This window comes from Musca autumnalis, unplaced genomic scaffold, assembly GCF_047663935.1.
Source record: "Musca autumnalis isolate F117 unplaced genomic scaffold, ASM4766393v1 scaffold_4, whole genome shotgun sequence".
Taxonomy (NCBI): domain Eukaryota; kingdom Metazoa; phylum Arthropoda; class Insecta; order Diptera; family Muscidae; genus Musca; species Musca autumnalis.
The window spans coordinates 79,188,425-79,216,153 of record NW_027411977.1 but is presented as its reverse complement, the minus strand read 5'-3'; the positions used below and the strand labels follow the sequence as shown (position 1 = coordinate 79,216,153).

The following is a 27,729-nucleotide window of genomic DNA, read 5'->3' as shown; positions in this document are numbered from 1 at the left end:
CAAATTTATTAAAAAAAAATATTTGGGTGTTTTGTTGGCAAATTTGATGTATATATTATCTTGATATATATTACAAATACATATTTAATTTATTCGGCGACTTATATTGAAATTTGATGTAGATTATTTTTGTCTTTGACGTCTTCTATCTGGAATGAAGTTTTGTGGGACAAAACTTAATGAACTCAGACAATTAACCCTAAGACATTAACCCTAAAACGGATTTTACTTTTGGCAGATTCTTGGCGTTTAGGTACGATTTAGAGTTTTGGTGTATTCGGAGGCATATAGTACAATTTTATGACAAATAATTTTGTAGAATATTTTGATCTGATACGGTCACATTTTAAAGGAGTTTTTAAACGTTTTTGATAAAAGGGACCATAAAGACCCCTTTATTGACTAGCATGAGGGTTTATTTTTTCCTAAAAAGATACCCCGCATTGTTGTCAGTAATATTGCCAAAGACACTTTATACCTAAAATGCAAGAATTCCAAGGAATCTGATGTCGAACTTGACACGCCTATTTAGGTTACTTCCCGACGTAAACTTTCAAAATGCCGATACACGTGTCTTCTTTTTTTCGGTACTCTTTCTTAATCTGGTCGAATTATCTTGTAATTATTTTTAGTGTTGTACAGTGTTATTAGTTTATGCGATTTTGACTTTGACAAATTTGTCTCTGATTCCAGAAGTCTCGACATACGAGTATATGAGCCAGACAAACTTATTTGAACAAATTTCCATTTTCCATTGCGATAATATTTATTATTGACTTAAATAGTGAAAATCCAAATTACAACAACCTTGTATGAAAATGAGAAGAACCTCATCTTGTTGGAAAATCACAATTTTTTAATATTTCATATTCACATGCAAAAAATTACGCATACCTTATGCGTGATTTGGAAAATCAATTTCTACCTACCTACATACTCGTTTAAGCATATTCGTTAATAAATAGGATAAGATAGAAAGAAGCATTTGTGAGAAGCTTTTTGAGGGTAAGTGATAAAAAATCAACCCCCATATATTTTTTTACCGTAATCCTAAAATCACACTCTCGTTTTTTTCGCTTAGCACAACTTATGCAAATTAGCCTTGTTTGCAAAAACAGAAAAAAAAACCTACCACAGTAGGAAAACGCACCCTTTTTTCAAATACCTGTAAGCGTATCTTTGTTTCGCCATTCGCACAAAATATTCTAACAATTTTACTGCAGCTGCGTGTTAGTTTTTACGAATAGACGACTAAACAATGTTAGAAACGTGATGCGAACGAACAAAAAAAAACTAATTTACATAAAATTTGCAAATTTTATGCAAATTCAAGTGCATTATTTACAAATCATGTTTCCGTCAATGTCAGTCAATGACGACGATAGAGCGCAAACGATGACATTTGAATAAACTAAAAAGGGAAAATTCCGCTTACTTAGAATACTCGTAGGCACACTGTGTTTTTATGTTTAAACCATCGTTGTTAAAATAACAGCAGCAAAAACAACAACAATTGGCATGCTTTAAGGCATTGAATTTTGGCTGTCATACCAATTAAAGGATTTTATTTGTACATCCGGTGTGTTGTAGTTTTCAATACGTTTGGTTGCCACTAACAAGCATCATTTGACGCATCCACTTAGGGACAAGGGAATATCCTGAATTTGACATTCACTCTAACAAGAATTTGTATTTTAGATGTCAACTTATCAAACAATATGCTAATTATTTCCTACGGCTGTGTTTGCAAAATCGGGAATGTGTAAATGTAAAATATACCAATAACAGTTATTTCAGAATTCATATAGGTTTTAAGCTGAACTCAAAAATTTTGTTGCTAAATTGTTAAAAAATGTGTTTTTCTAATTATGTTTTCTCATTTTGAAAAATTGTATTTTAGATCGACAGATTTCTTATTTTATTTACAAAGGTTGAGCTAATTATTCAACTAAATTTACTGTATACTGGAATTTTTGTTGCAAAAGAAAGCCGAAAACTGTTTTCATATAATTTCATTCAGTTCTTTAAGGTATTTAGGCTGACAAATTTAGTGGAAATTTATTTTTTTCCCAAAAAGTGGAAAATATCCTTGCAAAACCTCCATATATAATTTTGTTCCCTCCATGATGGAGGGTACTAAAGTTCGGCTATGACGAATTTACTGCTTTTTACTTGTTTTGAAAAATGACTTTATTTTTTTTTTAATTTTGGCCACTGTACCTACTACACACGGTGCTCTTGAACCAATTTTAAATGGCATGTGTTTACGCCTAGATGGAAAAAAATTAAAAAAAAAACAAAACGGCGCCGGAGCGCTTTTTAAATAAATCTCGATTTAAGTTGACATTTGTAGGGGTTATTTAGATTTTCAGGGTTTTGCTTGGAAACCACAAGTCCTATAGAAATGGGACATAAGAAATATTGTTGCTATGAAAATTCTCTACAAGATGGGCTTTTAGGATATTTTCGTAGGTTTTACCCTTATTGAGATATGGAAGTTCAAATTAGAACAATTCAATGACTGTATCGTCTCCTTATAAAACAATGTCGTTACTGCAATGTCCCAACTAAAACTTATATATCTCAAAAATGATACAACCTAGGAAAAAATTGCGGAAGCCAATATTGTAGACAATTTGAACAGCTACAAGATTTTTTCTAGTAACCATACGATAAGACTTACCGTTTGCAAGTAAATCGTGAAAACCTAACAAAAAAAACCTAAAAATGTGACCCGAACTTCTATATCTTAAAAATGGTAAAACCTAGGAACACATCATAACAGCCAATCCTGTAGAGCATTTTCACAGCTACAACCTTTTCTTTCCATAGGACTTGCGGTTTCCATGCAAAATCGCGAAAACTTAAAATAAGCCTAAAAATGTGAACATTGACCGGGATTTATTTAGAAATCATTCCAGCGATTTTTTGTGGTTTTCGGATTTTTCTCACCTATGAACATTGCTGTTTCAAAATCCGCAAAAACTTCCCAGGTTTTCATTAAAAGTTAGTTAAGGCGCACCATGTATGACATTGTTTTATAATGCATTGTCCCAATTTGAACTTCCATACCATAAAGGTCAATCTTTTAGAGAATTTTCATAGCTACAACATTTTTGTCAGTCCCAATTCGATAGGACTTGCGATTTCCAAGCAAAATCGTGAAAAGCTAAAAAAAAAACCTAAAAATGTCAACTGGAATCCTGATTTATTTAAAAGGCGCTCCGGCGATTTTTTTGTTGTTTTTTGATTGTAGTTTCAAAATCCGCAAAAACTTCCAATGTGTAAGCACCTTCCATTTAAAGTTATTTCGAGAGCACCGTGTACACTTTATCGCCTAACTTATATCGAGTCTACATATTGTTATAATTCATATGTTTTTTTTTCGAAAAATATATTGCTTAACCTCTTAATAACTTTTCTTCACGAAAACATGTATTTTTTATACCTGTAGTCTTATGGAAAATGAGGGTACATAATACATCTTGAAATACCATAATCTATTTAGACTTAACACCATATCTCCGAAACTGTTAAGTTTTTTTTTCGTAGTGTTATATTTGTGAACCAGCAAGGAAAGAATCAAAACCGAATTTGTAAAATATATATTCAAATCTGTAACTATTTCGATATAATTTGGCACATTAATTTCTAGACCAAATTTCGTCAAAGATTAAAAGTTTCATCAGGACAGATATAATGTATTTGGTGCAGCAAATACGTGAAATCAGCCGAAAACATATATGGGAGCTATATCCAAATCTGAACCGATGTCGATATAATTTGGCACATTTATTTCTACACTGAATTCACTCACACATTTTAAATATTACCAAATATTATCTAAATTCCAGCAATATTGGACACAATTTGCGTGTTTGGTGCACCAAATACCTCAATTCGGGCGAACATGTATGTATATGTGAGCTATATCCAAATCTGAATCGATTTTCACCAAAAGCGATAGCGTTCTTTCTATAACTAAAAAGTGATATTCCCCAATTTTCAGCTGAATCGGTCAATATATGCGACCTGTATGTTGAGAACGGACGGACGGACATGCAGAAATCGACGCAGAAAGTGATTATATGTATACCCCCAAAAGAAGCTATGGGTCTCTCTCGTTTCCTTAGCCATGTTATATAGAAATGCACAATGTGGTAAAGGGTATAAAGAGATTTTGATCATTTTCCACAAAATTTTGTAATATGTTTATGTACAAAAATCCAGAAAGTTGTTTTCGATGTGGTGTTTCAGAGAAAACAAGTAAAAAAGTATCAGTCGGCTTTGCCGACAGAGATATACCCTCAGCCTGTGTGGATTGAAATACTTTTGTTTTCCAAAAAACTTATGTATTTAGGGGGTTTTCAAAATGTTGGGCCTATGAACCGACAAAAGTATGGATAGGATTAAAACTCAAAAATTTGCGGGGAAATCGAAAGATAGAGCCTTTTTATCACACTAGCCTACGAAAAGCATAATATCGCGGTAAACAGGGCCACTAGGAAACCCTTCGGTAAAAATGTCCAAAGGATCCTCTAACAGACCCTTAACCACGCAAAAATGTTGAACATTTGTGTGGGTGGTACCACAACGATTGGGCCGATAGGGCCTAAATTCGAACATAAACTAAGTTTCAACAATATTTAGAGCAAAGTTTGGAACGGTTGCTACGTCTATGAGAAACCGCGCGTACCATTTTAGCGAATATTTTCGAACTTTTGTGGGGGAGGTACCGGAACGAGTGGACCTATAAGCACCACCTTCCAATTTCATCTAATATTCGAAGAAATATTACAATATCCAAAGTGTGGACGAACGCAGTATTGGAGCTCTCCAGCCACTACATATGGTGCCATAGGGTTTTTTTTAAAACATTCGGACTGTTTTCTCAAGAAGTATGGACTTGCCCCTGAAATAACTTTTTACTGGCAGCGAATACAAGTTGCTTTAACAAAAATCAAAGTGATTCGAGAGCTGGTTTTAAAGTGAATTTATCCAAACTTTTGTGTGGGAGGTACCCGTAGGAATGGACAAATATAGTCCATATTCGGACCTGATCTATATCTGGTAGATATATTAGAATGTGTAAAGTATGGACCCAATCGGTCACTCCCATCAAGAGTTATCGTGCGAACAATTTTTCCAAACATTTTTGAACTTTTGTGGAGAAGGTACCTGAAGGAGTGGACCGATATGACTTATCTCCGAACTTAAAGTAAGTTTGCACAAAATATTACGAAGGCCACATTTTGAACCGAATCGGTAAATCCGTTCGAGAGTTATCTTGCGCTCCAACCACTACACACGGTGTCATAGGGGTTTTTTGTACCTTTCAGGCTATGGACTTGCCCCTGATGAATCTTATACCGTCGTATGGGGGGCAGTGAAAACTAGTTGCTACAACAAAAATCAAAGCGATTCGAGAGCAGGTCCTAAACTGAACTTTTCCAAAATTTTGTGTGGGAGGCAGGGTTTCGGAGTCGAGCCATTTTTCCTTCGACTCCGACTCCGACTCCTGGCCAGTTTTTTGTCACGACTCCGACTCCGGAGTCGACTCCGAGGGTAATTTCCTATACCACTAAAAATTAAAAAAATTTGCTAAATTTTTCAACTTTTCCTATACTAGGACCCTATATGCTTATGTGTTCTTTTCTCTAAGACAATTTGTAATGCAATGCGATGAAAAATTGATGTTCCGTATTGAATCTGCTGTATCTTATATCAAAAAGAACAACAACAACAGAAAGAATTTAGAAAGTTTCAGTAGATTTTGCCGAAATATATGTACGAGTATACCCTCCGATTATCAATTTAAAACAAAAACAAGTAGAACTGACGAGTTTGATTAATTTTTTTTTTTGTACGGACGCACGGAGGGTAAACATAGGCATAAAGTTGCTCAAAACTCAAAATATGAAAATCGTTTTTTTATAAAAAAATGTTGATAAACGGCAACCAGACTCTTTTCTACATTTGCTATAACCATCCTCGACTTTGTAAGATTAACCAATCCAATGCAGCAGTCGATTGAACTCAGCCTTACTGAAAACAAAAAGTAAATTTTCGAAAACTAACTAAATTAGGTGAACATTAAAATGACATTATATTCGCGAAAACTAATATTTTTCAAGATTTATTGTTTTTGTACAGTCTCCGAACAAGATTAGCATTTAAATTTTTCAGATTGATTTTACATCTTTGCTCTTTGATAATGGTAATACATATCCTCTTTATGAAAATTGTTTATGATCATTTTTAAGATTACTACAATTTCAATAGTGAAAAAGTCTATTTCCCCGTCGTTTTCCGACCATAGTTTCTTCTAATGTTTTATGCGATTGAGCCTCAAATATCAGATTCAATCATAAAAAATTGCGCATATTTGCGCCATTCCGAAAAAATTTAATTTGAAAGGTTTACTCACACTAAATTTTGCTCCGCGTTATAACCGGGGCTCTAGTTTATCAAACTAAACCAACACCTATCAAATATGTTTGCATTATTCAGAAACATTCACGGCTTTTCTCATGTGAATTGAGAAAAAATGTTATTTAACTAAATTTCAAAAAATAAAATTTGGAATGAAATATATGTATATGGGACTATATATACATCTGTACTGATTTGTTTGAAAATTGGCTCAATGTTTTTTAAGGCTAGTACAGGTTGCATGTGTCAAATTTCAGTGATTTTGGTGCATTTTTATTTCATATCAGATGCGAATATATATGGAAGCTGCATCCAAATCTGGACCGATTTTCATTATTTTCTATAGGATTAAACCTTGTGCAGAAGATATGCTTTGTGCAAAATATTATATCAATCGAAGTATAAATGAGCTTTCTAGGACTTTTGATCAACTTTCAACACAAATTTCCCCTCTGTGGGACGGGTCACATATCTTTTTCGTTTTATTTTGTCGAAATATGAAGATGGGTATGCCAACAGTAATTTGTTACTTACAGATTTTACGAAAGCGAAATTTTGACTTCTACAGTTCCCTTTTTTTAAATGCATATTTTTTAATTCGTTTCGCTTAAATACACGATTATTATGTTCTTAATGATCCCACAAAAACATATGCTGATCGGTTTATTCGTTTTCGAGCTTCAGTGGTCACCGCAAACTGCTTTAGTAAAAACAGTGTTTCGTAGGTGGCCATTTGTCAGAAAACTGTGCAATATTAAAAAAAAAAAAAAAAAAAAAAATCTGAAAGTATAAATCAGATGAAAACAATATCTTTTGGAAAAAATTGGTAGATTACTTGTAAAAATTCATGAAAAATTTCATTTTTCGTGCACAATAAGTGACCATTAGCCCTTAATTGTGGACAAAATAAACTTATAATACTTTTTCCACATTATATTGTGAAGTATAAATATATGAGATCTAAAACTAGTATTCCAGAGTGTATATATGTTTTGTCATAAATGTGATGGTATATTAAGAAATCGATTCATATTGAAAGATGCAATTATAATTCTTTTGTCATGGAACATTACTAAATATAATAAATCCTTTGCTTACAAGTTTACTCATAAAATGAATAAACGATTTATCAAAATGTTAATAAAGTTAATCTTAATAAAGTTAGTCTCTCTATCATAAAAAAAAAAATAAAAACTCTTTTGATAAATGTAGAAAAAAACATTTTGCCCGGAGTCGGAGTCGAGCTTTTTTTCACGACTCCAGACTCCGACTCCGACTCCAGCAAAATTTGCTAGACTCCGACTCCAGACTCCGACTCCGACTCCGCAGCCCTGGTGGGAGGTGCCCGATTAGAAGGATGATAGAACTTTATATAAGATTCGCAGAAATATTTCGATGTCAAAATTTGGACCAACGCAGTTTCAATTTTGGGGGGTTTTGCAGCTTAGGAAGTATGGACAGTAAAAAACATAAACCGCGACAAACAACCTGTTACAAAAAAATCAAATCAATTTGATAGCAGGTCTTAAACTGCACTTTTCCGAAATTTTGTGTGGGAGGTAAAGGAGTGGACCGATATAGTCCATATTCGAACTTGATCTATGTCTGGTAGAAATATTACGATGTGCAAAGTATATATCAAATTGGTTAGTTACTGCGAGAGTTATCGTGTGCATAATTTTTGGTCACAAATTTGAATTTTTTTGGGAAATACACGAGGGAGTGGACCGCTATGGCCCATCTTTGAACTTGATCTAAATTTGAATAAAATATTGCGATAACCAAATTTTGAACCAAATCAGTTAATCCGTTCGACAATTATCTTGCGCGCCAGCCAGCCAGACGGACGGACATGGCTAAATCGACTCCAAATTGTCTGAAACCGATTTGGTCCAAACATACACCGGGTTCTTCGGGTCTAAATCCATTATTTCGATAAGGTACATTTTTAGTCGTATCAAAGTGTAACATTAGTTAGGCTAAGGGCTGATATTATTTTAAATGCCTTAAATATTGAAAATGTCTCATCATTCCCAAGGACTGTCATTTTGTTCTAAGCTAATGAATTTTTAATTTTCAAAAATAAAAAAAAATTCTCTTCTGTTATTTTTATAAAAATAGTTCATAATTCCCAGATAGTTAATACTTTTCTAAAAAATGGGAGTATTTGCAAATTTCCAAAACAAATATATTATTTTGTTACTATTTTGTTATTACAGTGTTTGATTTAACTTGCTTTGTGTCTGTTACATGAATATGAAACCCAATATGGGTCCATTTTATCTTATAGCCCCCATATAGCGGTACCACCCGATTTAAAGTATTTTAAGGATTCTATATTTATTTTTAGGCCGAATTGGCAATACTTTGGCATTTGGGGTTTCCAATGATACACAAATTTCCTCACCAAAATGTTGGACATAGGTCAAGGTTTTGGCATAGCCTCCATCTTCAATTTCAACCCAATTTGGCGGAAACTTGGCATTTGGAGTTCCCAATTATACAGAAACTTCCCCACCAAAAATTATGGGCATAAGTCCAGGTTTTGGTATAGCCCTTATATAACGGTTAGACTGGTTTTAACTCAAAGGGAAAAAATCGATGTCGGATTTTTTATGCGGCGACCTCCTAAAATGTTTAGTTTTGTTAAAAATTAAGATTGCCAAAGTTTGAGCTCAATCGGAATATGTTAACACGCGCCACTGGGGCCTAAAAGTTTCCATGGGCCCTTTATATATCTAATATTAAAATCTGATCCGATTTCCAAATTTTTTGTAGGATTACTTCTTTAGCCACTACAAAGAACTGGTAAACTGTTTCCATCGATTATACAATAAATGTGGTCAGTAGAGTGATTTTGTGAAAATTCGCCTTTGGTCCCATACAAATTCGCCTTTGGCCCCATACAAATTTTAAAGAAATCGCTCTACAGGCCACATTTATTGTATACTTGATGGAAACAGTTTACCAGTCCTTTGTAGTGGCTAAACAAGTAATCCTACAAAAAATCTTGAAAATCGGGTCAGATTTTAATATTAGCTATATAAAGGGCCCATGGAAACTTTGAGGCCCCAGTGGCGCGTGTTAACATATTCCAATTGATCTCAAACTTCGGCAATCTTAACTTTTAACAAAACTTAACATTTCAGGAGGGTGCCGCATAAAAATATCCCACGTCGATTTTTTAAAATCACTCTAATAACGGTACCACACGATTTAAGGCATTTTAAAGTTGTTATCTACATTTTCAGTCTAAAATGGCTATAGAGGTTCTCGGTGGCCAAAAAAATTAATTACGGAAAATTTAAAAATAATTAAAAAAATTAAGTACAGTGTTTTATTTATAAATACACTTAAAACTAAAAAATTATTTTTCATGATGGAATCTCTCAAATAAAACGCTTGCATTTGAATAAAAAATTGTGACAATACTAAACGGCAAGCGTTTTATTTGAGAGATTCCATCATGAAAAATTATATTCTAGTTCTAAGTGCATTTATAAATAAAACACTGTAACTTTATTATTTAATTATTTTTTTATTATTTAGTAAATTTCCTTGTTCTGCTGCATTGAAAAATTAAGATCACTACATATATTGAAAGACAGATCAATTAAAACAAAACACCAACATAATTTTGGTTCATATTAAATAATAATAAAATTTTCCAACGTTACATACCTCATAATAATTTAAATCTATTCATGTTATTGCCACTTAATATTATTTAATATTTAACGTCACATTTGCAAAAAGTTATATTTAATTATTTTTTGTTAACATTAATTTTTGTAACAATATTTCACTGCTTTTATTAACACTTTAAAATTGAAGACGTTATTCAAGTGTCAGTCCGTGAAACTTTTACAACACCTCATAAATCACACAGAGAACGTATAAATGCAGACACATAGACCGGCAGGCAGCGTCTTTGTTGCTTTCCTTGTAGCCGGCAACGACTAGCATTAGAAGAAATAAAATCATTGCCAAGAAATATCACGCTGTCACTTTTGACACAAAAGTTTCAATTTTCTTTTCTTTTTATTTCTTTTCTTTTTTTGTAATTCAAGAGAGATTATAAAGATTCCCTTTTTGGGGTCCAACCAGGCAACCTTTACTGTGGAGTTCACGTCAAGGAATGATACTTAAATTTGATATTTTGCGTTTTCTTTTCGGCCAAAATTGTCTCACACCAAACAAAGGATTTCAAAGAAACTGTTTTACAAAACGCGGCGGCGGCCAAGGCAGCGACAACGACCAGCAACAACATTGAAATTACATTTCAAATGGATTTGAAGTGTTTTCAAAGAAACTTGATTTGACGGCTGCGTAAACGGAATTTCTTTAGATGTTCAGCTGTTTTTTTTTATTGCAGAATTCTCATCAGAAGCAACACTCACTTTTATGGCCAACAAACACACAACATAAACTTCAGGATGTTACAACGACAACATCAAAGTTTTGCACACACAAAAAAAGGACATGAAGAAATAACACTCTCGCGTTTTGATTGTAATCACCCGCGTTCTAAGACGTAACTTTCACCGCTACACATACACAAATTGAGAAGGACACTGTGGCTGGCTGATGTGTTGGCGGTAACGAATTGTTTGTTTCTTAAAGAAGTATCCTCTAGAGGAAAGCGTACCAGTCGGACTCGTAGCCCGATTGCTACTAAAGTGTACAGAATTTGTGGCCATAAAATTATGCATAGAGAGCCAGTTAGTCTGATATTTGCAACTGGATGGGTCTGGTGACTTAAACACCACAGTTTGCCACCCCCTTTTTCTGGTTGTTGAACAGAAAAAAAACACAACCCAGCACTTGACACTCTCTCATCGTTCGAGAACTCAATCATATACACGCGAAAATGACTAAAGTTCTGCCACTGCTAGGACGCCTGGGGAGAGGTATGCTACAGCAGTTAGTGAACATGCGCAATGAACCTTACAATAGAAACCCGCACACACAGGACACACATGTTTGCTGCTTTACATGGTGGGTAACATGCACCCTCTCCTGTTTTTATGCTATTGCAGCAAGCGTCGGCAACAAAAATAAAAAAACACAACTTTCATCCCATACAAACATGCATTGAGCGAGTTAACTCAAAAAAATTACCCACCCTAAATTTTTTGCTTACTGAGTTTCCGTAATACTCTCCAACGGGCAGGAAAAAAAGAAATAAAAATTCTGCCCATTTTACACTCAAAATTCAGTCTATTATTATTCCAATAATGGAAATGAAAGAAGTTGCGAAAGAGTGGTAGGTTGAGGCAACTGCTCTGCCGGCGCATACCATGGCCCAAAAATGACGATGGAAGTATGAGAAAAGTCACAACACCACACCAGAAAAAACACCTTCGCCCATGCCACAGCACAAGGATAGCAATTTATTTTCTTTTTGTCGTTAGAAACCTTCATCCTGTACACCTTCGTAAGTGTCTGTGGCATTGAGAGTGTCAAGTTATTATACTATTTTCCATTTTTCATTCTCATTTTCGCACCAACAAAAGAGAGCGATTGCGTCCTGTTCATTCATTCACACTCTCTCTCTCTCGCTCACTTTCATATAAATTAATTCATTTGGCAGCAAACAATTAACAAGATTAGGTCAAAGGCCACAACACAGTAAACTGTGTCTGTGTTGGGGTAATGAAAACAAATAATTAACGCTTTGTTTTTATTGTTGTGTCGTCATCAGCATCGTCTCGTCCTTGTCTGTGTTGTTGTTGTTGAGACCATTTTCGGCAACTTGTTGATGGTGTTCGAAATTAAATGTGTTGAATGACGTTTTTCAGTTTGGGGTTTTCTCTGTTTTCCGTTAATTTATGCAAAATGAATTTTAATGAAATTTAAGGCAGTGTCTTCCCACAACGTTAATAGGTCGTTGAACTTTATGAAAGCATGGCGAAAGAGAAAGCTTAAAAGGATGATAGCAAATTAAAAGTATTTGAGTAAAGACAACAATTAAAGTTTATGGTAATTTAAGGCGGCATTGTTATGTCATTCCAAAATTTTAGTTAAATTGTTCAAACGATCATGGGTAGAATTTAAATGTAAGTAGAATTTTATTCTTAATTGAGATACTGAAATACAAAACAAGTTTTTTCCCATAAATATTCCCTAAGCGACAGGGGAACATTTCCTCAGTTCAATTCAATATTAGTTCGATTATATGACACCTCGACTCATTAGTAGAGAGTTTTTACATGTCTGAAAAATACTCTGAAAATACAAGTCAATGTAATGCCAAGAGGTTTCGCCACCGCTGGAAATTGTTAATGTTATGTAGTCCGAATCCTGGCAACCTGTGTGCAAGGCGGGTATATTAACAATAGCTCCACTGCCGCATCCAATTGTCTTATCTGTAGACATCGAATTTTTGCATATTTTTGAAAATTATGACGCAAATAATGCGTTTATTAAACAATGGAAGCTAGAGCTTTGAATGTATTATTGATTATTTTCAATATAATATCGAAATTCTATCTTTGGAACGATATAATTCTAAATAATAACGTCGTTAAAATTGGTTGAAATTTCAAAAATATACAAAAATCCGTGTCTACTTATCTGTCATATATGAATGGGAAACACCTTGACTGGAATTAAGGTAATAAATTTCCTTAAAATTATGACAAATAGATACAGATGTATGTACATATTTTTTTATATTTTAATACCCACCGCCATAGTATGGAGGCTATATCAAGTTTGTTCTTCCCTTAGTAGCGCATTGAAATAATCATTTGCGACCCTATAAAGCACATATACTAGAGAGAATGATGCTCACTTTTCGACTTTCCCAAAAAACACCAGAACAAAATATTTGCAAGCTGATATTTGTAGCGATCAGTAAATTTTGCAGGCTGTCAGCGCAGTTTGTAAACATTACTCTCTGTAAAGAAAGTAATGATGAAGTTAAGCCAATGGGGGAATACTTCAGACTGAAGCAATCATATGATTGAATCTTCAACAATAACAAAACAAACAGAAAACAGCGAAGGCACGCGCAAAAGGGAATTTTTTTAAAAAATACCAACAACATACTCACAGGTTACTTGTGTTGATTTTATTCAACTTAAGGGGAGTACACACTATCATTCAAAACTGACAGTCAACGTACTTTTAGGACGATTTTCCGGCAAATAAAAACTTTTATTTATCTAAAAACGTTTGAAATGGAATATATACGGTATTATTTAGAGATTACAAAAGACATTTTTCAGTTAGGCGTTGATATTCACGAAATGGACCTCGATGACTGTCAGTTTTGCTTGTCAATGTGTACTATACCTTACAGAAATCGATGATTTCTTATTTGAATCGTGCTGTCAGCTTGCAAATATTTTGTTCTGGTGTTGTTTTGGGAAAGCCGAAAGAAAAAATGTCAAAAAGTCATAACCCTAATATATACATTTTGAATCAGGATAAAATTCTGGAACGATCTGGCCAAGCCCACCAGTCCGTTTGTTGTAATTATTCTAGCGTCCACAATAATTGAGCTTGATCCCTATATTTTTCCGCCCGATTGAATTTGGAAGATGGACATATCGGCCCAGCAGTTGGTGTAGCCCCATATAACGGTACCACCAGATTTCAGGTACTCTGAGAGATTAAGCTAAATTTCTTGAACGACTAGTTGTAGATTGACATTTGAGGTTCCCGGTGGTCAGAAAACTTCTTCTGTGTCATTTGCGATTCCTAGCTGTCACAACACTTTTCCACGAAAAATTGTTAATATATGTAGGTATAGGTTTTAGTATAGTCCCAATATAACCATACCTCCCGATTTAAGGTATTTTAAGGGTTTAAGTACTTTTTTAAACGAACAAACTGCTATATGACTTTTGACGTTATTAGTGGTCACATTACTTCTCCACCAGCAATTGTCTATATAGTCCATGTTTTGATATAGCCCCTACACTGAAAGAAAAAGTACGTAATATGAATGAAATCCTACGTTGTATCAATGAAATTTGTCATTGATTTTGAGCCAACGTAGAGCTTCATTGAATAAATGAAAAAAATTTCATTGAGTTTCATTGAAGTAAAATTAACGAAATTGTTCATTAATGCAATGAAACTCCTTCATTTATGCAAAGAAACTTTTTCGTTAATGCAATGAAACTTTTTCATTAATGCAATGAAATTCCTTCATTCATGCAATGAAACTTCTTCATTGATGCAATGATACTTTTTCGTTAATGCAATGAAACTTTTTCATTAATGCAATGAAACTCTTTCATTGATGCAATGAAACTTTTTCATTAATGCAATGAAATACTTTCATTGTTGTAATGACACTTCTTCATTTATGCAATGAAGCCTTACGTTGGTTCAAAATCAATGACAAATTTCATTGATACAACGTAGGATTTCATTCATGTTATGAAGTCATTTCATACTCACGTAATGAACAAAAATGAAGTCAATGCTAAATATGTTTATTTCATTTTATTGCAATTAGTTTTGACCATTAATATAACAAGTCATATTTAGTATCTCAGGTATTAAGCAGATTAATGATAGTGATGGGCGTTGTCATCTGTAAGTAAAATTGAAACAATAAACAAATTGCTAACAAATTGACTGGTTTTCTAAAGAATAACTTACCTCCAACTTTTGCCGTTATGTCATCCCCTGTGTACGTCCACGATGTTAGGATACAGCATGTTCTTCTTAAGGGAGTAGTGCTTCATTGGCCATGGACAGTCTACGTAATTCCACTACAACTACAAAAAAGTAATTTAAGCAATATTTGAATTTTTATTTCACATTATTAAACACTTCATACTTACTTTCAGCAAAGTTAATTACCCAGCAAAATTTGAAGGAAGGGGTTCCATGCGATGACGTGATTTCATGGTATCTTTGCATTTTTTCAAACGAAGTCGTTAAAGATCCGATCTTTTCATCAGCTTTTAAAGCCATGCAAATGAAGTCGTGAAAGATCCGATCTTTTCATCAGCATTTCAACCCATTTCATCCATCGAATAGAGATCAATTTTGTGTTTTTTTACACATTTTTCTAAATAAATAAGATTAATTATTTACAATAGGCTTGATGTTGTTGGGGACTCGAAATCACAACCAACGTCGTTAAAACTCTCGTCGTAATGATAATGTCATTGCAAAAGTTGGTGAAAATGACATGCCAAAGCATTGGTGAAAATGACATGCCAAAGCATTGGTGAAAATTACATGTCAAAGCATTGGTGTAAATGACAGGCTTTGGATCCAAAAATGAATAGCATATTTTGGGGTCCACGCTCATTTAAAATTCATCGATGAAGATGCTAAAAAGATGACATGCCAGATCACTTTCACCAATGATTGAATGGCATCTTTGGCATCGAACATTTTGCTGGGTAACTTTTTGAGCGTTGTCATCTGTATGCAAAATTGAAAACCATAAAACAAGTTTTAGTATCTTATTTTTTTTATTTTAAAATATTTATTACAATTAAAAATTATAATAAAAAGCACTAGCAACTAGGGCTATCGGCCTTATTTGAAACTAAATTACGTCTAATCGTTATATATGTACATATATGCACAAATTATATTTTATGGTGAATATTTAATATTTTGAGAAAATTATAAATGTTTGTTATATAGTTATAAGATGGAGTTTGTAGTACATCCAATGCATTGTTAGATGAAAAACATGTTGATCGCTGGTTTTGGAGTGACGGACATTCAAGGATTAAATGATATGTCGATAGATTTGAGCTTCTGCAGTAATCGCATATTGGTACTGGTTCTCTTGTAAATAGGTGTGAATGGGTTAACTTGCAGTGTGTTAGTCTTAAACGTGTATAACACTTATTTTGGAGGACACTTGTGGTTGAAGGCAGCAACAATGGTTTTCTGTAAGTTTTAGTAATTTATGTGGTTTTCTTTCTAGACATTAACTTACCTTTAACTTTCGCCGTTGGACAGAAAACTATACAACAATACAACATTTTCTTTTTCCAAGTAAGAGATGCTTCACTTGTCACTTTTTATATACATTTTTACATAAAAAGTGACAACTCATATGTAAAAAACATATCGTGTAAAGTACCCATAAGAAAGCGGTGGTTGTTTTGCCGACAAGTGTTTTCTGCTTGTTAAATACTCACACACAACCACAAATGGAATTCAATGAACGACAATACAAACAATAACAAAGATCTGAGAAGATCATTCTTTTTAATGTGGATGGATATTTATGTATACCAACGCCAATCGGCGACGAATTTTTATACAGTTGATGACGTTTCTGCTAGTTTTGGAAAATATTCATTCATACATATTTATGTATGTGATTCTATACATACAGTGGTGTGAAAAATAATAAGGACAGTGACGATCACTACCTTTGATCGCTCATAAAATGTGTAAAATGGAAGAATTGGCAATGGAAATTTGTTTTTGAAAATGTACATGTATTGCAATAAGAAATTCCGTTACAATTTTGTTTTCTTCCTGTCTCCTTTTTATACAAAACAAATATTTTTCATAAAATACGCGATTTCTGCTGTGAAAAATAATAAGGACAGTTTTTCGTTTTAGTGAAAATAATTTGATATTATTTCTTGTGATCCCTTCCTGTAAGTACATGTTTAAAATGAATTAATTTCTATTCATAAAATGTTAAATTTACCCATATTTTTTAGTTTTTTTTTTAATATTGGTAAAAATGCGGGCTGTTATCTCGCTACTCGAGAAATCACTAAATGTTTACATAAAGAAAGAAATTCATATAAAAAATTGCAGGAAAAGCTTGGGATTTTCAAAACAATGGTAGAGAATGCAGTTAAGTGGACTTAAAAAAAGAAACTCGTTGCAGAACACCAAAAATGACACCTGCAATATTAAGACGCGTTATCCGATGAGTAAAAAAGATCCTTTTACCACATCCTTACAAATGAAAAACGACTTAAATATTAATTTTGACGAATCAACAACTCGTAAAACCATCTTTGGTGTCCACATTAGAGCTCATAGTGCCAGAAAAGTATCATTTTAATCGAAAAATAATACCCTTTCCACGTAGTGGTGTAGGGTACAAAAATATTCAACAAATAATACAGAAATCATATCGCTTGGTCTAAAAAAAATTGCGTACCATTCATTGGTCCGATCAAACCAAAGTTACTTTTTGTGTTCGGATAGAGGAGTTCATCAAGGTAGAAGACCTAAAAATCAATAATATAACCCAAAATATACTCTGAAGGCGGCTAAATATGGCAGTGGTAACAGCATTGTGTGGGGCTCATTTTCTTACTATGCTGTGGGATCTCTATACAGTATTCAAAGTGTTTTTGAAATCACCAGGTTACATTGAAATTTTGAAAAATATAATTCTTCCGTATGCTGAAGGGGGTATGCCTCTCAAATGAGTCTTCAGCAAGGTTAATGGCCCAAAAATGACGGCAAAATGAAAAAAGGTGTTCCAGGATAATTAAGTTAAGTTGTTAGAATGGCCCATACAATCCCTTGATTTGAACCCGATTGAAAAATGTTGTGGAATGATGTTAAAAAATCAAGCAGGGGAAAGTGTCCATCAAATTATGGCGACCTTTGGCAACTTATACAGGTTGCGTAGGACGCGATACCAGTAGAGAAGTGCCAAAATTTGGTCGACTCGATGCCCAGACGATGCGCTTCCGTTTTAGAAAACAAATGATCGTCTACAAAGTATTTATGACACTGAAACACTTTATCTACCATTATTTAGTAAAAACCTGCATTAATTTCTTTCAAGTTTGGCCCTTATTAAAAGATGCCATGAAGTGTCCTTATTATTTTTCACACACCAAACTACGACAATTCGCATAAAATATAAAAGATAAATAAAATATGCTTACAAGCAATCAAAATATTTTTATAATACTTTTCTTAACATTTTAAGAAAACAATAAATTTTATAAACTAATGTAATTTTTACTTTTTTAGTCAGTTTTCAATGTAATCTTGGTTATGGATTGAAGTGTCCTTATTATTTTTCACACCACTGTATGTATGTAGCCAATATATAAATGTGTTCTTTTTATGATTCTCAAAAATTTAATTTGTTTAATAAAGACGAAATATGTAATTAGAAGACAAATTTTATAACTTAACAGATTTACAAAGAATACGCAACGTAAAAAGGAATTTCAATAATGTTTCGTTTATCTAATGAAACTCTTTAATTTATTTAATGAAACTGTTTCATTTTTTTAATGAAAGCGAAGCAAACACATCGAATATATACATTTTTCGCCATTTTTTAAAAAAAGATGTTTGCGTACTAGTGTTTTTAGCCCATTCTATTTAGTTTGAATTCAAAACATACACATTTTTCTTAAATTTATAGAAATTAAAAGTTTCATTGCATCAATGAAATCCGTTTCGTTTTATACAATGAAACCAAAAATCATTGAATTTTAAATAACGTAAAGTTTCATTGCATGAATGAAACATTTCATTATATTAATGGAACGTTTCATAGCATCAATGAAAAATAATCAATGAAACCTGTGCATTGATACAACGAAGCATTTTTCTTTCAGTGTATATAATGGTATCTTCCGATTTTCGGTATTTTAATGATTTTCACTAGATTTTTTTAAAAGAACTACCTGTACTTTGACATTTAAAATTCCCAGTGATCACAAAACCTTTCCATAAAATTTTTCAACATACAGTGCCTGACATAATACAATTTTTAATTCCAATATACGCTTGCACTTTTGTAATGGAAATAAATTTTCACTGCGTGGCATAAGTATTTTGACAAAATTGTTCTATTGATTTTTAGACCTCAACACTTAAAAATGTCTTTTTATACCCTCAGCCTTTAGGCTATGAAGGGTATATACACTTTCATACGGGCAAAATGTGCCTCATCGAAATAATGGTTTTAGACCCCAAGTATGTTTGGACGAAATGTGTTTCAGACAATTTGGAGTCGATTGAGCAATGTCCGTCCGTCTGTCTGGCTGGCTGGCTGGAGCGCACGATAACTCTCGAAGGGATGAACCGATTCGGTTCAAATTTTGGCTTTCGTAATATTTTGTCCAAACTTAGTTCAAGTTCGAAGATGAGCTATATCGGTCCACTCCTTCCGGTACCTCCCCCACAAAAGTTCGAAAATGTTCGGAAAATTTGTACGCACGATAACTCTTGAAGGGTGTAACCGATTTGGTCCATACTTTGCCCATCGTGGAGCGTGTACCAGACTTAGATAAGGTTTTAATATGGACTCAATCGGTCCACTCCGTCGGGAACCTCCCACACAAAATTTTGGAAAAGTTCAGTTTAGGAACTTCTCTCGAATCGCTTTGATTTTTGCTTTAGCAACTTGTATTCACTGCCCTCCTTACGACGGTATAAGTTTCATCAGGGGCAAGTCCATACTTCCTGAGAAAATAGCCTGAAAGTTGCAAAAAACCCCTATGACACCGTGTGAGGAGGTTGGAGGGCAAAATAACTCTCGAACAGGTATGCCGATTCGGTATAAAGTTTGGCCTTAGTAATATTTTGTCCAAACATAGTTTAAGTTCGAAGATAAGCCATATCGGTCCACTCCTTCAGGTACCTCCCCCACAAAAGTTCAAAAATGTTCGGAAAAATTGTGCGTACGATAACTCTTGAAGAGAGTGGCCGAATTGGTCCATACTTTACACATCCTAATATATCTACCAGATATAGATCAGGTTCAAATATGGACTATATTTGTCCACTCCATCCGGTACCTCCCACTCAAAATTTCGGATACATGTTCACTTTAAGACCTGCTTTCCAATCACTTTGATTTTTGTTGAAGCAACTTGCATTGCTGCCGCAATTGCGATAGTAAAAGTTGTTTCAGGGGCAAGTTCATACTTCTTGAGCAAACATCCCTGAAGTTCTAAAAAACCCCTATGGTACCATATTTAGTGGCTGGAGATCCATTCTTTTTAGTATCTCCTCCGCAAAACTTTTGATATTAAATCCTAATCAACATTTTTGTCAGTTCAAACGCCCAAAATTCTTAAAACTCCCTAAATACATGCGTTTTTTGGAAAAAAATTTTTTTCAATATACACAGGCTGAGGGTATATGGTAATATTCAAAAATGTTTTACAATCGTTGAAGTTGAGGTTCACTATTTAATAAGTCGCGAACTGTCAATATATTTTATATTATATGAATATATTTATATTAATTGAAGTGTTGTAGCCGGGGTCATATAATATAGACCATAATAAATAAATTACGTGGAAGCTGTGTTGGTGGTAATATAAAAAAATGGGTAAAAATGTGTTGAAGTTAGCAAGTTTTTTTGTGTTTTTTCTTGATTTCTGGTCAAACCAGGGAAAATTCAGACCTGAGCTCAAAAAAAGAATTGAATAATACCCCTTGGCCAACATGGCTATAATGTATGACATCTCGATATATACAGTGCATCCCCTTTAAATCGATGCTGACATTTTGAAGTTTTGAAATCGGGGTTTTTTAAATTTTTCTTATAATTGGAGGGCGCAACCAGATAATGACCTAAACTATTTATTGGATTGTAGAACTCGTGATTCCACGTCGTTTGATGTATATCTCATGAGTGTGCTCCTTACAGCGCCCTAGTAATAGGAGTCCAAAGTCGAATTTTTGGTGCGTAAATTTTCCGTAAAAACCAATTTTTTGGCTTCAAAATTTACAACTGTGACTCAGGTACCCTTGAACCCCGCGTGATTTCAGTTTTTTTCCGCGCCGGATTAAATGAGCCCTACCGCGATCGAATCCATCCACTAAAACCGCTGCTATTGATACCCTGAAAATAGGAAAATAAGCAAAATTTTATTTTGACTAATCCGCATACTAAACCGCGATTTCCCTTAAAATTTTTTACATACATGGAATCCTTTATACGCGATTATAATATTTGTCAAAAAGGTGTGTCATAAATTACAGAGATTCGGCAGTAGTATTTCTATTTAACCAAAAATAGAATCAGGTAGCACATCCGCGCTTCTTGACGAATTTGTATCAAATTTGTCTTATTGACATATTTTTAACAGGGGGTCACTGAAATCGGATGCGCCTTATAATCATATGAACATCGCGTTATTTTTACCCACATGAAGCATTTTGGTGTAGTAAGATGCAAATGATGGCACACTTTGGTCGCTGAATGAAACATGGAAAAATGCAAACATATTGACAGAGATGCACTCGCTCTATGCGAAAAGCACATGCGCCTCAACTGATTTTAACTATTTCGCACGTTATACGGTTTTTAACTTGTATGTTTTTTCTTTGATTGTAATATCAATATCACTATTTATTTCCTAATTCTATTGCTTATCACACTAAGCAAATATACTTTCACGATGATAAACTATTTTCCTTGAACAGGTTTTAGCAAAATAATTCAGGTTTTGTTTGGAAATTTAGCGAAATAGTAGAATAACTCCAAAAAAATGTTCTCAAATTTTTCGTATTAAACCAAAAAATATATTCTTGAAATAATGTTCCAACAATAAACTTTTGTCTTTTGTTGTAACTGCAATATGCAATTTAAAATCCAAATCTATAAAATTTTGGTCTCACATTTTTCTGGACATTGTCTAGATTCTGTACGTATTTTTAATTTATTCTGAGTTAAATAAATAAAATTTACTCCAAGATTCCTTCATTATTTTTTGATTTTCCGCGAAAATGAAAATAAATTTAGCAAATATTTAGGCGTCTACGGATAGATCTTAAATGTTGTTACCGATTTATATATACATTTTGGTATTACACCACAAAGGGAATTTTTAAATATTTTTTCTTTATAAGGGAATAAAACCCCCCCATAACTTTTGGGCGCAGCATCCAATTTTGTGAATGCGAACAGATTTGAAACCACGATTATTATCAGTTACTTTACAAATAATATATTTCACACACATCTGTACCATTATGGACCAATTTACGGATAGATATTTCAAGGATATAGGGATATTCAAGAGATTTATCATTAAACAATATTCGACTTTTTTATGAGAGTGAGAACATTTTTCTCTTACAAGTGTGATTTTTGAAGGAATTAACTTTAAGTTTGAACCCGAAATACGCTATAAACGTGCTCCTTACCATAGCAGCAGTGTTCTGTAAATAAATACATAACACTTCGACCATGCTGTTATGAAAGATCGTTCAAAATGCCAAAATATTCATTATGGTCCACATCATTATAGTCCGGTCAAAATAGACATTGAAATAGCAAAAATTCCCACAAAGCTGAATTTTGGTGGAGAGCTAGAGTTTGCCATTAGAAGCAACGTCCTAAAAGTCCCCATCGATCCCATGTGTGCAAAAAAAATTATTCGGGGTCAAAGGTCAAATTTTAAGGGTTTTTTGGTTTTCGGATTTATTTTTTGATAACGGTTGATCTAATCAAAAAGTGACTAAAGTAAATATTGTAGACAGAAAAATTATCTACAAGTTTGACCTTTACAATTTTTTTCCTAGAAGGAACCATTCTTGAGATATAGCTGTTCTAAAAACACATGATTTTTATGCACTTATAAGGGAAATATGCACATATTCAAACGAACCGGCTAAAATAAGCGAAGTAATCGGGTCTGTCCCCCAAAAATATATATATATTCTTGAAGAGCGAGATTATAGCTATCTTCTAAAAAAAATTTTAACTAAATCGGAGGGTGTTTAGTAGAGTTATTCAATGTTAGATTCATTTTATGCAAATATAGCCCATTTAACCCACATGTATAATCGAAAGCCCAACGGGAACGACCCCAACGAAAACTCTCCGATTTTTTTTTCAAGTTTTGTCCGAAGGTAGGGTTTGTTGCGCTGATTACGGAAGTGTATAATTTTCAACGGTTGCGGATCCGATTCGCCGGTTATTCGACCCGAAAGGCCAAATTTAAAAACCGGGTTAGACCCGGTTCTACTGAACCGATTACTGCAAAGTTGGTATCGTTTGAAAGCTTACGGAAGTATCTAACACATAGTGTCGTTACTTTAACCGGCTTGTCTCATAATGTACTTACGCTGCTAATTTTTTATTTGACCTTTAGATCGCGATATCTCGAAAATGGTAAGTATTTTTTAAGTATCATAAAGACCACTCTTGTAGACAATTATTGAATCTACAACTTTTACTTTAGCCGGCTTTTGCTAAGTCTTACCGTTTTTGAGAAAAATTAAAAAGACTGAATAATGCCTCCAAAAATTACCTTTGACCCCGAATAACTTGTTTTGCACACATGGGATCGATGGGGACTTTTAGGACATTGCTTCTAATGGCTAACCCTAGCTCTCCACCAAAATTCAGCTTTGTGGGAATTTTTGCTATTTCCCCCTTATACGCATGTCTATTTTGACCGGACTATTAACGATACAAATTAAATACCGCAGTATTTTAAATGGTAGATCAGACTATTCTTAAGCCTTGGAGCATTTGGGCATGGAAATAGCATCAGAAGGACATTTATTTCACAAAGATAGCCAACTTTTTGACGGGTGTTTGACTCAGGATTACTGAAAAGTGAATTTTAAGATGAATTATGTTCAAATATATTTTTATCATTTCACAATATGCCCTGCCGCAACGATAGTGGGGGATTTTCAAATTTTTATTGAAAATCTAATTGATAATTTTTGTAGTTATGTCTTATCAACCGAGTGCAATAGCAAAATATGGCTTCAAATTATTTTTTCTAATGGCAAGAGGTTCTAGCCCTAATAGAGAACTTGTTTTGTAATCGAAATTGCTCAGAAGATGAGGATTGGTGTTCATTAGTAAGATTAGATTTTTAATTTTGCTCTATTTACCGGACAGAAACTTCTGTAATTTCACATGTTCTGTCTAGATCGTGCATATTTACAGCGTTTTCAGTATTTTGTTATTTATTCGTTACAAAATAAATATATAACTGCAGCAATATCTAATCATTAGCTACAGGGTGCGGCTAAAGTAACTATATGATTTGTTTTTTAAATAACTATTGAATGGAATGAAAACAAAAAATTTATGATAAAAAGAAAGTTTATTTTATGTTATTTTTTTACATTAATTATGAAAAATAATATCAGTTAAATGAGAACCGTTGTCTCTAACGCAAAAATGTGCTCTTTTTATGGCATTTTCCATAACTTTGTTGAGTGTTTCTTGTGGTATACGATCAATTTCTTCTTGAATGTTGTCCTTTAGTTGCTGCAAGGTTTGGGGCTTATTCACATAAACTTTGTCTTTGAGATAGCCCCACAAGAAAAAATCCGGTGCAGTCAAATCTGGCGATCGTGGTGGCCATCCAAATCGCCGTTTTTAGAAATTATCCGATTTGGAAATTGTTGTCTTAATAAGTCCATCGTTGCACGGGCTGTATGAGCTGTTGCACCATCTTGTTGAAAACAAGAAAGAAGTGCAAATCGTGTTTTAAAGTTCGCCGAAGAGTGCGGTCAGAAAGCTGCAACTGGGAAGATCGTCTTCTCGTTGATGTCTCCGGATTTTCTTCGACGCTCTGTCGCACAGCATCAATATTTTCGGCCGATCTGCCAGTTCGAGGTCTGCCCGTACGTCTTAAATCTCCGACTGCCCCATATTCAGCAAAATTATTCATCAACGAACGAATGGTTGGACCCGTTGGAGCAGTTCTTACACCATAAAATCTTCTGTATGCACGTTGAGTATTAATTATCGAACGATGATTTTCAATGTATAGAAAAACAATCTTAGTTCTTTGCGCAATTGTATAGCGTTCCATTTTTAAATATTCTTTCAAGTTTAATTTCTGAAATAGGAAAAAAGAAAAAGTTAAATACTCGCAAGCAAAGAAGTTACAATTGTTTTACATCATATAGTAACTTTAGCCGCACCCTTACATGTATAACCGAAGCTGTCATTTTACATTTCTGTACAACTTTTGACACCAACATTCCCTATTTTAATTTAAAATCGATGACTGTCAAGTACATTTTTACTTAAATGTTAATAACTTAGCTAAAGCAATAAATTTTGGTACCAAAAGATACGATTAAGTACCAAAAAGCAGCATAATTATGACGTGTCATCCCGTTTTATGAATGCTGACAATAATTATATGCCTTTTAAGGCAAATGCAGATTTTGTCAAAATAATTATGCCAGGGACTGTATGTCCGTGTTTTGTGCTCGCTTAGGCTCAATTTAAGGGCTGTTCAAGGATCGTTTTGATATTTTTACCAAATGCAATCCTTGTGGTCCTCTTTAAGGTGGTCACAGTCGTGTCCACCACACTTAACCTTCGGTGGTCACCTTATTTTATGCTCATATACCTAGGTCATTTTACATCTTAGCCGATATCTTTTATTGCTAGTGCTTTTATAATTTTCTTTCTTATAATTTATAATTATAATAAATATTTTTAAATAAATAAATAATGCATATCAGGATTGCTCTGGACTCGTCTATGAGATGTACTACGACAAGGACTATGTTGCGAGCACTTGTCCAATTTTTTGTTTTTTTACCAATTTCTCAGGAAGTATGGATTTGCCCCCGAAAAAATTGTACCGTTTTAAGTAAGACCGCATGCAATACATGTTGTCAAAGATTTAAAAAACGAGACGAGTCCTTAAACTAGACTCTTTATAAACTTTTGTTTGGACCAATTAGAAACTCACGCGAGAGTTATCTTGCGGATTTACAATTTTAGTTGGTGCAGTCAAAGCTTCTTGGAGCTTTTAGGTCATTACCGTCGTACCTGCTGATGAAAATTTCATAACGATCTTAGAGGAGCTTTTTAACTTTTTAACACTTTTCCGAATTTTTTGTGGGAGGTATCTGAAGGTGTGAAACGATGTAGTCCATATTCGAACCCGATCTATGTCTGGAAGTAACATTACCATGTGACTAATTCGTTTACTCTCAGTAGTTTTCAGTAGTAATCGTGCTCACCATTCTAGGGAACAATTTTGAACTTTTGTGGGGGCGATACCGGAAGGAGTGGACCGATTTTGGCCCATCGAACATAAACTAAGTTTAGACAAAATAATACGAATATTAAATTTTGGGCCCAATCGGTTGCTTCGTTCGAAAGTTATCGTGTGCACCAGCCAGACAGACGGACGGACATTGCTCAATCGACTCCATATTGTCTGAAGCAGATTTCGTCGAAACATATTTAGGGTCTAAACTCGATGAGACACATTTTTGCCGTATGAAAGTGTATATATCCTATTTAACCCAAAGTATGTGGATATACAAATGCGATGGCGGTGTTTTAAAATGCGTTAATAAGATCGTCAAATAAGATCGAATCATGGATCTATGCGTATGAGCCCGAAACAAAATAGCAATCGGCCATATGGGTCTTCGAAGACGAACCAAAACCAATAAAAGTTGTTCATGGAAGGAATACTTCGAAGAAATTTGTCGCCTGTTTCTTTAGCCAACTGGTCATATGGCGAATATTCCGCTTGAATAACGTAATGAACAAGAAAAGACGAATCACTGTGCACCATGACAATGCAATCTCTGACATATCGATTTAAACCCGCGCCTTTTTGACCGGACAAAACGTGCAGTGCAGTCCTGGCACCCAACGACTTCTTTTTATTCCCACACTTCGTCGGGAGAGAATGCTGTTGATTCGCTCAAAAACCATGTTTTGTAGGTGTATCATTCGGAATGGAAAAAGTGCGTCCACAATCGGTTTGAGCACATGCAAAAGTGTATAATAAGTCATTCTGGAAAATACTTTAGAAAACAATTAATTAACTATGTTTGATGATAAAATATTCCCGTTTTCATTATTAGTCCAGAAACTTTTCTAGTAGCCTTCGTACAATCCGAGGAAATGTATCATTTTTAAAACTTAATTGAAATGGACTCCAGTGTAGGATCGAGGAACTAGAGGACTTTATGAGCCGAATGAATATCAAGGTTGCGGTAGTGCAAGAGACCAAGCTTATAACCTTGTGATGGTTACAACATACTGAAGAAGAAGTGGAGGTTGGGGGACTAGTTGTACTGTTGCACCAGTCTGTTAAACACCAACTTATTTCACCCGAAGGAGTGGACCGATTGACTCCATTTTGGAACTTCATCTAAGTTTAGTAGAAATTTCACGATGTGCAAAGTATTTATCAAATCGCTTGCTTTCTTCAAGAATTACCGTGCGCACAAATTTTCCGAACATCTTCGAACTTTTGTGGGACAGGTACCTTAAGGAGTGGACCGATATGGCTTATCTTCAAATTTAAACTAAGTTTGGACAAAATATTACGTAAGAAAATTTTTGGATCGAATCGGTTGATCCGTTCGAGAGTTATCGTGCGCTCCAGCCAG

The 27,729-nt window shown here is 34.1% G+C and overlaps 1 long non-coding RNA gene across 1 annotated transcript in view; it reads right to left on the bottom strand.

Moving 5' to 3' along the window:
- LOC141400610 (uncharacterized) overlaps positions 1-11,108 on the bottom strand; it is a 33,885-nt gene extending 22,777 nt beyond the window's left edge. Inside the window, exon 1 of the long non-coding RNA XR_012412158.1 lies at positions 10,114-11,108. This is a non-coding gene — a long non-coding RNA (uncharacterized lncRNA). The remainder of the gene's footprint in view (positions 1-10,113) is intronic.
- Positions 11,109-27,729: the final 16,621 nt, after the last annotated feature.